The following is a 13,218-nucleotide window of genomic DNA, read 5'->3' as shown; positions in this document are numbered from 1 at the left end:
CAAATTAATAAAATGGATAAAAGACTTGAATAGGCACTTCGTAAAAAAACGACAAACAAATGGCCAAAAAGCATAAGAAAAAGGGCCCGATATTGCATCAGGGAAATGCAATGAAAACCAAAACAAAATATAAGAAACACCCTTTCTAATGGAGCACATTCAAGACCACCAAGGCCTGACAAGAATGTAGAGCCACTGGAACTCTCAGACATTCTGCTGGAAGAATAAATTGATAAAACCACTTGGCAATATCTACTAAAACTAAACCTAGCAATGCTAGGTCATCCTATGATGTAGTAATTCTACCTCTAGATATATACCCAAGAGAAATGAGTGTATATGTCCACCAAAAGACATATATAATAAAATAATAAAAACTCAAATATCCATCAATAAAAGAATAAATTATTGTACATTTAAACAATGGAACATCACACAACAATAAAAAAGAACCAACTACTGTTACATGCAACAACACAAATCAATCTCATAGACATAATAATAAGGGAGAAGAAGCTAGACACAAAAGACTACAAATGATATGTCCATTTATATGATGTTCTAACACTGGCAAAAGTCTTCTACAGTGACAGACATCAGAAGAGTGATTGTCTTGGGTGAGGGGTATGGTCAATGAAGGGAGTATGGGCAAAAGGAAACCTTCTGGGTGACAGAAACTTGACCTAGGTAATTGCACAGGTAAGAGTGTGTGTGTGAAGTCATTAGGATATAGACTTAAGATGACTTGGGCATCTTACTGTGATTACACCTCAATAGAAAAAAATGTTTTTAAATAACTCAGGCTCACATCCTGATTCTAGGGCTTCCTCGCTGTGTAAGCTTAGTAGACAAGTAACTAAACTATATTATTCTCCTTGAAAATGCAGATAATAAGTATACCGCCCTCCTGGGGTTATTATGAATGTTAAATAAGAGAAGTGTATGGCATTTCAAAGTGTCAGACATACAGCTGATACTCCCCAAATTAGTTATCACAGGGGCAAATGGGGCAGAAAGAAGGGAGGAAGACAGGATAGCAAGTGTGGGGTAGGATCAAAATTATGGGGGAAAAGGGTAGGTATGTATAGTTTACAAAGAAAAAGAAATGAGCACAGGTACTTCTGATGAATGTGACTACACCCCTAAAAAGCTCACACAGAGCACTGAAAATCACACCCCTACCACAAAGCAAGCCAGGTTAAGGCTGAAGTGACACATAGGCTCTGACATCATGACCATTTCCTTTTACCTCCTGACTGAGCATCAAAGTGGGCTACTTCCTCCTTTTGGAATTAATGCCTGATAATGACAAAGAAAGGGTCTTCAGCAAATTCTAGAAAATCTAGCAAGGAGCTCCCTCTACCCACCAGATGAGAGATGGAACAAATGACTTACAATCCTTTCTAGAGCTTCATCCTAAGATTCCACTTAAAATAAGCACCTCCTTTTCACTCTGAGTAAGTCTTTAGTTAGTGCTATATCTGGATCAGCTTGAGAATCATGAACAAGGATCTGCAATTTTCTCTAAGCTGGCACCCCGCCTCTCACACCAGAGGGCGATGCAGAAAATAGTTATTCATCTATCACAGGCAAACTGCTACCCACCACCACATCTCCTCCAACTCTGGCATCCATGAAGAGTCCACAGAAAGCCATACATTGTTTAGCAACACATCCAGGATCTGGGACCACTGATGTCAGCTCAGAGCCTTCTCACTAGCCAAGAGCAAGCAGAATCACAACCAGACCTGATTCTAAGGTTACTTGACAGCTTTCCTCCTCTAATCTTATTCCTGAATCTGAGTCAACAATAGTGATCTCAGTGGCTTGGCAATTTACCCACTTCCTATTGGACAGGGAAATGCTATTGCTAACTCCACCCCACTGAAACAAACACACTCAGAATCCAACAGTACTATTCTTTCTAAATCAACCTCCAAAGATCTAAGGTTTATTCATTCATAAGATTATAAATCTTCTGTTGGCAAGAGTACATTTCTGAGCTTCCATCCATACTACAGGACACTGAAGGGTCAAGTTCAGAGTAAAAGGATTATGGCATCCACAGAAACACACGTTCTCATAGCTTGTGTTTGAAACCTGACTCACTATGTTTATATAGGAAGACAGAGGGAAATGATGAAAGCTTGGAGAATGGGCTGCCATCCACAGATGAAAAGAGCTGTGCAAGTGCCAGGGAGAGGAAGTGGTCCTTTGCTTCTAAAGTGCTCCTGAGAAAACTGATTCCTGACAGGTTCTGGATGGTATAAAGGTTCAAGGTTCAATATATCTTCATTTGCACCAAGATAGGTCCAAAGTCAGGCAAAATAATCTGGAGAATACATCTCTCCCAAGTCCGTCAAAGAGATTACATACTCAAATGTCTTTAGAGACCAGGCGAGCAAGCAAAATGAGTGAAAGTGGGTAAGAAGTTCTTTACTGTCCTGAGGAAAATAGGCTTGGTCTCATTTTCCTTAAAACATGCAGGCCTTTGTTTTTTCATTTGCACCTTTACTTTTTGATAGAGACATAGGAACAAAGGAATATTTCTCCTCTATGGAAGAAACAACATTGTAAGTGCAAGGCAAAGTGAAAGCTGTCACCTGTGATCATGATGGGAAACAACAGGGCATGGTGGCAATTGAGGCAAAGTAAAAAGGCCATGCCCCACGTAAAGGAGGCATCCACCATTCAGCTCTACAAATAGCTGGCACATGGGGAAGCAACATTAGCATTTATAAATTTTTCCAATTTTCAGATATGCCTCAAACACTACTTAAGCCAAACCAAACGTGTCTGTGGACCACCCATGTGCCACTTTTGGCATTCATGTCTGTCTTCCTCTGCCTCTCTATCTGAGCTCCACTAAAGATTATCATGGCATGTTATAATGTCATCTCATATACTAGGACCAACAATGATATATGTGTGTCTTATCAATTAACCTCAAAGTCAAACACAGCAGAGCACCTCCAGTTCATCAACAAAAGAGAGACATGGGCTACTCTCCCATTTTTCTCAATACTCAGGATCCAGTGCCATCAGTGGGGGACAACATTAATCTACTACTTGGAGATAGAAAGTTATGAATCTGTATAAACTATGCATGCTTTGAAATAATGAACCATTGAAGGTCTTTGTGCATTACAGATCCTCGTGCATGAGAAGAATACATAATATGCCATGAGAACCTGGGTGGGGTATAGGTAAGAGAGAAAGTGAGAGAGGAAATAGAAGTTGCAAACTCACGGCCCACAAACTGTGGCTAAGATTTGTTGAGTATTTATTATGAGTCAAGCACTGTGCTAAGGATTTTACTTGCATTATCATTTATTCCTCATAATAACTTTATGAAGTAGGTACTGTCATTACACCTCTTTAAAAAATCGATATTCGGAAATTAGTTGAACAATGTCACACTGCTAGTAATTGGCAAAGCTTCAACCTGAACTTAGTTGGACTGACTGTAAAAGCAAAGCCCATACCTTAACCACAATGCTGCACTGCCCCCATGTGCATGCAGCATAAGTATATGTCCTGAGATCAGGGACGCCAGCTCCTCAGAAGGAAGGAGAAAAGAAGGGGTGAGAGGAGGCGCTTCTCTGCTATGTCCCTCCTTCTCCTCTGTCTTTCTCTCTCTCTCTTACACACACACTCACTGGCTCACTCACTCACACACACACACACACACACACACATCCTTAGAAGTTTTTAGACGCAGGCTTCTAATCAATTATTTAGAAAAGATCTGACTCTAATGAATAAATGTGTCATTATGATCTACAGAACTGACCTCTTGGGAGGAAAGGTCCTAAAATAATTAAGACCACAGCAATAATAATGACCTATAGAGTAAATATTGCCAATCATATCAGATAATATCCCACATTTTTATTTTAAATGAGATTGAAGTCACAAGACATCGAGAAGCCCAGACAAAGAAATCTTTGGCACATTAAGTTGCATAGTTCTTAAATGTAATAGACAGTGAGTGCCTATTACATGCCAATTATAATGCTATGGGGACATAGGAGTTAGCAAATTTTAACACACTACATCAGGAGAAAACAATATTAATTGCTGGGATAAGTAAGACTCAGGAAGAATGCAAAACTTATTACTATCGTTGAAAACACACTATGAAAAAATATTCTAAGTCAAGAAATCTTCTAGTTCATTGATGAAATTTTTTCCATTATTACTATTCTAGCACATGATGAATCGAAATACGTAGATGGAATTTAGTGGTTGACTTCTCTCCTCTCTTCAGATTTACATAATAAAAAAATTTTGATTTAGATTTTTTAAATAATATTTTCTATTTAGAAACTGGCAAATAAACTGGTATACTCAATCAACAAAACTCCAAATTTCACTATGTAGACTAAAAAAATAGGACCAATTTTGCCTTATTTCTCACAACAGCCCATTAACTACTACATCCCATTCTTACTTAAACTAGAATCAAACAGCGAATACTTTCTAATTAAAAAAAAACTCAGACATGGATTATAGACTAGTGGTTACCAGAGGATTATAGATTAGTAATTATTAGTGGGGTAGGGGAGGAGGGGAGAGGTAGATGGGGTCAAGGGGGTCAAACATAAGGGTGTAGGGGGAGGGCGAACTGGGTAAAGGAGATCAAATATATGGTGGCTGAAGGAAACTGGACTTTGGGTGGTGAACACAAAATAGAATATACAGATGTCAAAGGATAATGTACACCTGAAAATTATATAATTGTATTAACTGATGTTACCTCATTAAACAATTAAAAAAAAAACTCAATGACAAGTTCAAACTATATGAATTCTAAAGATTTCAAGAACTTCTCAACTAGCTTCTTTTACAGAAAGGCCAAAAAGCAATCCAGAAAGTATGCTATTTCCCCCTGCTCTAGCCCCACCCAAGTTATGGAAGTCAGAGCAGTTATAACACCCTCTGAGGAAGGAAAAAGCCATTTCCTCCCCCAAATGTCAAAGGCATTGAGACAAGTGCTCTAATCCCACCAGCAGGAAGGCAAAATCAAATATTATTTCAAACAAGGGGTGAGAAGGGGAGGAAAGGGGAAGTTTGAAACCAGGAAAAATGGATTCATCTGTTGCAAAAGATAAAGGCGCATCGCACCAAGAGGACAAGTAGGACCTCCTGGTTCTCAGCACAGTAGCAGGACAGCTGAAATCACCCAGCTGTTTCCTTCACCATCCTCAAATAAGCCATCCCCGAAGCAAAGAGCCTGACACTTCAATTCAGAAAGAAAGGTAAAATGTAATGTTTACACAGAGGCTAGATTAACTGTGCACGCTTACTTTTGTAGGAAAGTAGGTATGAAATGATCCATCATAAAAGGGTGGGAGGAAGGAATTTCTAAAGAATGAGTCATTTAGAATACTTTTCCCTTGAAAAGTATTATTTCAATACAGTAATATTCATATGACTATTTCTTCTACAGAAATCTTCTACACACACACACACACGCACGCATGCACAGACCACTGACTCCTGTCAATGTATAAAGGACAGCTTTCAACAGGACCTCTTAGTAGCTACCAACACATACACAAAACTGCCATCTAGAGGCTGAACACTGAAACAAAGTCTGTTATATAAGATGATTTTTTTGGAAAACCCATACAATCTTACACTCACACAATCTCACAAAGACACACAAATATATGCATACTCACACACCACATACCAAACTAGAGGAAATAGTATTATTTAAACTTAAAATTAGTATAGTTTCATTTTGTTATCATAAATAGGAAGGAGGAGCATAAAATGTTACTTTGCACAGGAAATACATATACACACACACATATATATGTGTGTATATATGTATATTAGGTTATAACATACATAGATTAAAAATGGGACCTTCCCTTATCAGCTCTTTATAGGTAACTCAAAAATTCATGATGATATAGGAAAAGGAACATGATCAAGATAGAAAAAACCAGCCCAAAGAAACACCCACCAAAGCTAAGGTTCACCATAAGAACAATGAAGTCCCAGGTAGAGAAAAAAGTGTTTAAAGGTACAACCTTTTCTGACAGAAGACTGTATCAAGGAGAAATATTAACACGTTCCATCTTAAAACAATTCTGCCAGGTAGGTATGATGAGCCCCACCTTAGAGATATGGTTAAACCACCTTCCCAGACTCACACTGCTAGTAAGGGGCAGATCCCAAATTCAAACTTAGGGCCGCCTCAATCTTTTATCTGCATCATGCAGCCTGCTATAAAAACGTACTTGAAATAAAAATGCTGACATATTAGAGTGTTTGGACAGATTTTTTCAGACCTTCCATTAATCTTTTTAGCCCTACATTACCCAACCTTCAATTTTCCTGGGGGTGGGTGTGTTGTCCTGCACATACAGAAATGCAGATCATGTGTGTACTTGCTGAAGTTTTCGTTTAAATAGAAACTAATATGATTAAGCTGCTGTAGTCTCTTACATAATAGTTCATTCTAGTCCCAAAGGAATAAATAAACTGTAACTCAAAAATTGCATTACCATAAAAAACAAAAGTGAACAGCCACACACATGCAATACTGTATTAAAAGCTGTATAAAATGATGTTATTCTATATCCTGAAGCAAATTACCTGAGACAGATATTTATAATTGAACAGAGGTATATAAAACATGCCTAATTAAACAATCAGCCAAACAGCAAAGGAAAAGCTCATATGCTATACAAATACACAGTACATGGTGGGACAAACCAGGACAGAATTGGTAGTGGGTATGACATGCCAAGTTGGGACTGGTCTAGAGGAAAGCTGTCTCTCTTTACCTATTTGTGGAAAGTTTGCAGAAAGAGTATTTCAAATTTGGTTTGAAAGAGAAATCAGATGATGACTTTTAAGAAGGAAAGTCCAATAGATACATAGTGCTTCACTGAACTTTATATCTCCACTCTCAATCTCACACAATCTCACAAAGACACACAAATAAGTGCATGCTCACACACCACATACCAAACTAGAGGAAATAGCATTATTTTAACTTAAAATTAGTATGTTTTCATTTTATCATAAATAGGAGGAGCATAAAATCTTACCTTGGATAGAAAACATATATATAAACATACACATATGTATGCATATATATGTGAATATATACATAACAGTATAGTCTCTGGCATGTAGTTATGCTTAATAAATGAAGGAGGGAGGGAAGAGGAGAGGGGATGAAGTCACGGTATTCCAGTCATACCATCATTCTCTGTAGGAATGGAAGGATTAAGTCCTTCTATTTGTTACATCTTCCCCCACAGCTTTCTGGTCTTCCAAGTTTGCTGGAACACACAACATTACGGTATTTATGCCTTTAACATGTGTTCATGTGTGCATTCTACACTCAAAGGGAAGCTCTGTGAAAGCACTTGTCTTGGTCCCCATTACACCCCTAGCACTAAGTATCTTTGTCATCTCTAATAAGTTGTCCTTTGCTGCCACCTCTGGAGGGTGCCCATACTGGAGAGATGGGGCATTTTAACACTCCACAAAATGTTTTCAAATGTATGGATTTCTGTTGGAGGCAGCTAGTCCTGGAAAAAATAATTACAATTGTTTCATTTCTCCAAATATAAATACTGCCCCTGGAGAGGCTATATTGATTCAATGCATCAAAAAGAAACCTTTTGTTTCTATTATTTTCCATATGGTTAAGTGGTCCCTCCTGGAAAACATTTTGGAGAAAATAACCACATGTCACATACATCTGTGAGAAATTTCTTAAAAATAAACAAATCCAAGGATGCTGGGAGATGACTACCATGATTCGTTAGCTTAAACAAATATTTTCCCTACATTTGCTCATTAATTTTCATAAGACACTGCATGGTGGAGTTTATTATTCAAATTGACTGAAGACAGACACTGGCAACTATTAGCAATTCACATGTCACTGCCACTAATTCACGTGCTGCTTTTAGATGAAGTCCTTTTTCACTCAGGAATTTTACATTAAACTCTCCCAACAATAGCTGATACACTTTGAAGAAAAAATGATAAGTCTAGTCTTTATTCAATTAACCAATATAAAATACAAACCTTCAAATGCTCAGTGCTATGGCAATATAATACAAAGGCACCGAAGAACACATCTTTATTTAAGATACAAAAAAAGGATGATTTTTTAAAAAGCTAAGGAAAGCTTAGGCTGCCATAAGAGTATCCAGAACTAGGAAGGTAATTTTTGTGAGTAGGCTGCTTTGTGAAGTGGAGGTCCTCGTCAATGAGATTATTTAAGGAGTGTGTCAGGCCCTCCATTTTAAAGGCTGGCAGGGGCGCTTAGTGCTTCAGTGGGAGAAGTCCTCCCTATTCAATGCTGTATTAGTTGGCTAGGGCTGCTGTAATGAAGTATCACAAACTGGGTGGCATAAACAACAGAAATTTATCATCTCACAGGTTAAAGGCTAGAAGTTCAAGAGCGAGGTGTCACCAAGATAGGTTCCTTCAGAGGTATGTGAAAGAGAATCTTTTCCATGCCTCTCTCATAGTTTCCAGTGATTTGCTAGCAATTTTCGGCATTCCTTGGCTTAAAGATACACCAATCTTCACTTTTATGTTCATATGGCATTCTCCCTGTGTACATGTCTGTCTCTTGGTGTCCAAATTACCCCTTTTTATAAGGACACGAGTCATACTGGATTTAGGACCACCTGAATGACTTCATTTTAACTTGATTACCTCTGTAAGTCCTTATCTCCAAATAATTTTCATTTTCAGATACTGGTGATTAGAACTTCAGCACATGAATTTTGGAAGTATACAATTCAACCCATAACAAATATCTTCTAGGAATATATAAAAAAAAAATTCTTCTTTGAAACATGTTGTGACAACAAGCCCATAACTAGTACAAGGTGCAAACATTCACTTAAAGCCACATCATATTCTTAATGCTAGAGTCCTGAAATGGAATTTAAAAACAAAACCAGAGGGAAATTCAAAGAAGTGTCACACTGATTTGATAGACAAGATACTTTGATCTAAGCAATTTTTCAGTTTGGAATTGAAAAAAGACACAAGAACTTCTACTAATTTTAACTTTTCAATGTTGGCAACAATAAAACCCTTTTGAAGAAAAGCCAAAGACATGAAGAGCATATAATTAGCCTGTAAAACATTTGCTCAGAATAGTCGAGGGGTCTTCAGCAATTTCTCGGGCCTGAATCACTCCCAAAACTGAATAAAAGGGGGCAAAAAAGACAGGCACTAGAAGAAAAGAGATAGATGAGATGTAATTAAGAAATTTTAGGGAAGTCAATACAGAAGGGTGTAGGATACAGAGAAGGGAGTATGAGCCTAGTTTTGAGATATCAAAGGTAAAAGAACTTAGACATAAAAATTAAACGCAGACTTCTGAAATATGTTCAGTATTAAAGAGGATTTTTGATACACGAAGTTCAAGAACTATGGATCTGAATCCTAAAGCTCTGAATTAACAATCTGATTTCCAGCTCACTCACTGCTCAGGCTCAGAGTTGTACCTAGTCTTCACATACAATGGGAATGCCAGGGATTAACCCCTTTTCATCAGGACGTGAGGATTAACAAATGACAGCAATATGCTGGGATACAATAAAATAATCAAAGGACAAACAGCACTACAACTTTGACTTCTTACTCATGCTAATCTCCCTAGATAAATAGATATAAATGTCATCTTAAAAATAAAAGGTAGAAACAGAGGTATGGAAAAAACAAACATTGCCTTCATAGAACATCTACTGTGCCATGTACCTGGCCTGCGCGCTACCTGTAACACCTCTTTAAATTGTTAGTCATGTGAAAGCTTTCTGAATGTCACAGAGCAGGCTATATAAGAAAAGAATAAGAAGAGAAACAAGTTTGTGGCTTCAGTTCACCCACCATTAGTTTGTGATGCCAAATGCAAATGACTATAGTGAAAAAGCACTTCTCAGATTTCAGCGCCTACAAGTTGAATGCTCAGTAGCATCTCTGAAATGCAAATACCAATAGCACTGGGCTCACCACTGGAAAATGTTTCTAAAATATTCTGAATTTTCAGGCAGCAAGGTGCCCAGGAATGAGATATGTATGAACAGCATTCAGGTTCCAGAAAATGCTCTCTTACTGCTAGTTCTCTCCCAGCTCCTTCATCTTTAACTAAAAAGTAGGTTTTCTTGTGGTGGTGGTTGCTTTTTCCCTGGCAATTGGTATCAGAGACTGGAAATCATCTGTTCTACTGGCTACAGTCTTCTCCACATGGGTAAGAATTACTTATGTTTCTTAGTGAAGGAGCCTGAGTTTTGTTTTGTTTTGTTTGTTTGTTTGTTTGTTTGTTTTTGCTGTTGTTGCTTCTTATAATATTTTTAATAAGAAAAATGTTTTTATGTGCTCTGAGAAAACTGTATGGTGATATGCATTTGTTATGAGGATAACTGAAAAGTCTGTTCAAAAAGTGGACTTCAGGGTCTCTCTCCCTGAAAGTTGGACTGGATTGGTCTGGAGCAGGAGGGACCAAGAAGTGGTAGTTCTAACAATCACCCTCGCTCGGTGCATGCTGAATGCAGGTGGTTCTCGCCACACAATAAGAGACCCTGTTGGAATCAGTTCACAAATGGGCCTTCTAGAATATCACTTCCTAAAGGCTATCACTTCTGTTACAAAATAACATGAAATGTCAGCACTGTGCCTAAAGGATAAAAGCATTCAACCTTAAAAACCCACAGCATTGCATATTCTACATCAAATAAATGACACTTTAGCGTGAATTTACATCTTGACAGAATCAACATTAACAGTCACTACATAAACATTTATATACTCTACAGTTAACATACTCTGGAAGCATTTTGAAACCTAACGCTGTTAAATATAACCATTCCCTCTTTTACTTCCACATTTCCTAGGTGCTAACTTTGCATTTTGCCCCGCTGTCTCTCGCCTAGCAGGTAAAGCTGAGAAATCTGTAGAAGGCACAGGTTAGAAAGAGTGCAGGACAGCTAGGAGCATCGCTTCTTTGCTAAAGTGCACTGGTGAAAAAGCAAGGTGTAGGAGTCTTCCAGAGAACATGACTCTGGGTAGTTCAGGGATTCTGCCATCGAGCACGTGGATCTAACTGCCTTTTCCTTCTCTTTGGTCCTTTCCTGGATGTGTGAGGAAGACGCAAAAGGGCACTGGTGTCAAAACAGAAGAAAGATAAGGAAAATACTACCAAACTGTAACCTAATCTTCGAGGCCAAAGATGATGACCTATAAATGAAACTGGGAAAAGGTGCTTCATTTATACTGTGTTCTTTTAGGTGACAGTAAGTCAGGTGCAGACATAAGAAAAGACACAGAAGAGGCTCAGGCAAACAAAGTTTCTAATAGTTACAGGTGCCAAAAACAGGATGCACAGTACACACACAGGACCATGTGGGAAAGAACCAGCATCAGCCAGGAGGCAGAAGTCGGGGTGGGGCGGCGGGCGCTCCACACTGCCTTTGTTAGAGTTTCCGCAGGAAAGGCACGGCAGGGTGTGGTAAACATTTTTGGATCAGCTAGTTTGAATAATTTCAGGGGCCCTGAGCTACAGGAGTGGTCCCTAGGTGCCTGGTACCTGGCCATGGATGATTAAAGCAGAAGAATATTGCCTCCTGCAGTATTTGGGCCAGATGAAGGAGGTCTGGCTGTAGACTGCACATCAATGGCATGCTCCAGGCTTAGCCCTTTGCTATCAATTAGAGTTGGCTAGCCTTGGAAGAGGCAGTCTTTCTCCAGCCAGAAAGATTTTTAAGGTGACAAAATACCAAATTATATAGAAAATAAAAAATACAAATAATGCAACAGAACTATCTCCTGACCTCCTGCTTATTAAGAGAAGATTTAGCAGCCTCATTCTGCACAGCTGAAATCCCTCTTGTCATGCCAAGGGAAGCAGAGAGAGCAACTTAGAAGAAATCAAATTTCCAAACCCACGTATTATGTTGAATGTGACATTTTTACTCTCAGCTTATAAATAGGACATGCAAAGCTCTTATGGGCACAGTAAAGGGGGAAGATAGTAGGAAGTGTCAGCAAAGGTGGGAATGAGATGGAGGAACCATGATGAGTCTTAATTGCCTAAAAGCAACTCTCTACAACTTCTGGGGAAACTTCTAAAGAAGAAGGCATAGAAAACAATCCAGCTTCAGAAAGCATCACTGAACTTGCTTTCAGTCTAACGGAGAGCTGCAACGCAAGGCAGGCTCACTTCCAAACAGCCATGCAAACAGATGATCATCTCTAGGAACCATACATTCGACCAGCATCAAAAAATTGGCTCCACTTCCAACAAACACATCTCCTAAACCAATTTCATGGAGGTCAACAATATGAATTCCCTTAAATTCCATGCTTAGAATAGAGAGATGCCTACAAGTGCTTAAAGTGTCCTGATTTAGGATTTATTTAAAATCAAGAATAACCAATTTTAGTTTGAGGCATACATTTTGTAATTCCCATTGGCTAGCCAATTCAATCTAATCCTCCTTAAAACCTTTATCCATTACTTTCCTCTCTCACATCCTAAAAGTGGTGAAAGATTGGGATACTTTCTTTCCTTTACAAATTGTATTTATTTCTCTGCATTTAGAATCTAGTTTTATAAAATATCAAGTCTGATAAACATGTAGAACAAGATAATTAACAATACATAATAACAACTAACACTTGCTGAGCATTTATTTGCCACTCTGTCAGCATTTCATATGCATTACCTTCTTTAATCCTTACAATTCTAGGGCCTAGGTACTATTACCATCTTCATTTTCCAATTAAGACAATCAAGGCCTTGAGAGATTAACTGGCCCAAAGTCACATGACTACTAGGCAGCAAAATCAAAATTTAGATCCAGGTTGTCAAAGGTATAATAACTAGACTGCTAGAGACATGATTGCTTTCCGGGAACTTCTGATTTAGACTAAGAGGGCATGTTTAGTCCATGGGAGCTCCAGCAGCCTCCGACAGCCACAGTGCAGAGACATCATGGCACAGAAGGCATTCCTAATCTGCCAACACATGGAAGGGGACACCCCAGGTGGCTCTTAGCCTCTGGATCTTCTAGCACTGGGGCTAAGCGGCCACAAGTAAATGTCATAGCGAGGGTAGAAGTACTGGCTTGACAAAATGGTGTGGCTTTTTGTTTAATAAAGTGGAGAAATTAAATGGCATTATATGAGAATCATGCTGAGATTTAAGGATCTTCAGGCTAG

The 13,218-nt window shown here is 38.5% G+C and overlaps 1 protein-coding gene across 4 annotated transcripts in view; it reads right to left on the bottom strand.

Moving 5' to 3' along the window:
• The window catches only part of ARHGAP26 (Rho GTPase activating protein 26), a 381,779-nt gene that overhangs the window by 241,781 nt on the left and 126,780 nt on the right, over window positions 1–13,218 (bottom strand). The window lies entirely within an intron of this gene.

Source organism: Pteropus medius, unplaced genomic scaffold (genome assembly GCF_902729225.1).
Source record: "Pteropus medius unplaced genomic scaffold, Ma_sr-lr_union100, whole genome shotgun sequence".
Taxonomy (NCBI): domain Eukaryota; kingdom Metazoa; phylum Chordata; class Mammalia; order Chiroptera; family Pteropodidae; genus Pteropus; species Pteropus medius.
This window is presented reverse-complemented; position numbering and strand designations above follow the sequence as displayed.